The sequence below is a fragment of the Tenrec ecaudatus genome, chromosome 12 (genome assembly GCF_050624435.1).
Source record: "Tenrec ecaudatus isolate mTenEca1 chromosome 12, mTenEca1.hap1, whole genome shotgun sequence".
Classification (NCBI taxonomy): Eukaryota; Metazoa; Chordata; class Mammalia; order Afrosoricida; family Tenrecidae; genus Tenrec; species Tenrec ecaudatus.
The window spans coordinates 103,078,280-103,080,575 of NC_134541.1; the positions used below are offsets into that span (position 1 = coordinate 103,078,280).

General features: G+C 49.2%; 1 non-coding gene across 1 annotated transcript; it reads left to right on the top strand.

Annotated features, from left to right (window-relative positions):
- Positions 1-1,791: 1,791 nt before the first annotated feature.
- LOC142423619 (small nucleolar RNA SNORA65) lies at positions 1,792-1,920 on the top strand. The gene has a single exon (XR_012779230.1). It is a non-coding gene; the product is annotated as a small nucleolar RNA SNORA65 (small nucleolar RNA).
- The last annotated feature ends 376 nt before the right edge of the window (positions 1,921-2,296 follow it).

A 2,296-nucleotide genomic window follows, 5' to 3' on the forward strand; every position in this document is an offset into this window, starting at 1 on the left:
GTGTGTGGGGGGGCGGGGGGGTGTGTATGAGAGAGAGAGAGAGAAAGAGAAAGAGCTTTCTATCCAGAAGTACTTACATATCAAAAAAAAAAATTCCAGCTTAGTCCAGATCAAGTTCACAAATCTAATCCTAGTCCATAAATCTCTCTTCAGACTCAAGCAGTTACATGCAATGATGCAGAATGCAAGAAGCTCATAAGCCGGTGGGTGCAGAGTCTTGTGGATCCAATGGCAGTGGAAGCATCACAAGGATCCAGCAGGTCTATGGCAGGTCCCCACGTGGCCAGGACCCTCCTTATGAGGAGGTCACATCCATAGGAGGCACCATCAAGCTGTGACCTGATTGACAGGTTATACTCCACCCCTACACTTCAAGTTGACACGAAATTATGTAACTACCACAGTGATCCTATGCTCAACATAGCAAAAACACTGCCCAGTCCTGTGCCATCCTAACAATTGTTTCTATGCTTGAGGCCACTGTCGCAGTCACTGTGTCAATCCATCTCCTGGAGGGTCTTCCTCTTCTTCACTGCCCCTCCACTTTACCAAACATGACGTCCTTCTGAGAGACTGAGCTCTCCTGACAACATGCCCAAGGTATGTACGATGAAGTCTCACCATCATCGGCTTCCTTGAAGACTCAAGAGTTACACAGCTTGATAAAAGTGGGCATAGACAGCCCTGACAAGGCCAAGGAGACAGAGAAGAGCAGGGAAGGCTCTGAGCTTCTGTGCACAGCGTGGGGCACCATAGCTCTGGCCATATTCCATAAAGTTAGTACCAAACTTCAGAGTGAATCCTACCAGCAGTCTGTTCTTGCTTGTTCCACAGCAAATCAGCTCAAAAGATGAAAGTCAGTTGAAGCTACATGAGATTGCAAAGGAAGAAAAGAAGAAAAAAGAACACATTCTCAGCCTGCCTTTTCTTTTGTTTCTGGCTTGGCAGAGCTGAGAATATATGAGAATCATTTCAGAGGTAAGTGTTCTGCTCATAAGAAAGCATTAACAATCAGAGAACGCCTCCGCTGGGCCCTTCAACCTCCCTTGCACCACCTGGTTCATAGATTCCTGTTGTGACTGATGGAAGCAGTGCCTCAGGGTCTACATTGCCCGATGGCTACCCTGGAGGGCCTCTGACTATACCCTGGCCAGATGCCAAGGGCAGACCAAGAGAAGGTGATCTCTGTGGGCCATCTGTGATGTCTGTGCATGTTTCTGGTTGGTCTCCCCAGTCAACCAGGCAGCCAGCCAACCAGCTAACCAATTTGCTGGGGTAAAGGGCCTAACTTTGCTAACCATGGGATGGGAACCAGATCATGGAGGACCTCGTAAGCTGTTGGCATTGCATCAAGTCCTCTGGGAAGCAGATTCTGGGTGCGGAGTAGATAGGAGTTCACTACTCGTAGGAACAACTCCTCTGAGGAAGAAAAGGATGCAGGATGAGGAAGGAGAAGCTCCACAATTACAGCAGCTGGTCCCCCAGGGAGCACTGGGCTTGCAGCGGCCCTGCCAAGACGTTCCAAAGAGAAGCAAGGAGACCAGGCCCTTGGGTGCATCCTTGGAAAGAGACAACTCCAGGTGGAGGCAGAGCCTTGGTCAGGGCAGCTGTCTTTCTCAGGAAGAAGCCAACTGTGAGTCATGGGCAGCTAACACTTCCAGGAAGATGCTGGAAGTGTAAAAAGCCTTGTCCTTGAGAAGGGTCGGAAGGTCACACTCCAACATCCACTACACCCTATTAAGGAGTTGAGATGCCCCCTACTCCTTCAGAATAAAACCAAGAGACCAGCCACCCGCCACTGCACCTGACCATTCTCTGTTGGCTGGTGCAATCCAGTGGTGAGCTGAGAGCAAACCCCAGCTTAGGAGACAGGGTTGTTCTTCATGTGGATGACTCTGTGCTGAAAGCATGGGGACAGTCAAGAAAAAAAAAAGAGAGAAAACACAACCACTGCCACCAATTGCCATCAAGTCAACACCAACTCGTGTGACAGGGTAGAATTGCTCCATGGGGCTGTCCAGGCTGTGTCCTGTTGGAAGCAGGTCACCAGGCCCCTGACTTGTGAGACCCTTACCTGCTTTCTGATAATGAAGCATTTACTCACCAGCCTTTGATAATATTTTTTTTTGTTTTTCATTGTCTTTGTGTATGGCTCTCTTAAGGAGCCCCTATGGGTACCATTGTTAATCACTGGACTTCTTCCTAAAAGGTCAGCAGCCCCACTCTGGAGGAAGCTGTGGCAGTCTGTGTTCATAGCAACAACAGCCTTGGAAACCCCCTAGGGAAGTTCTACTCG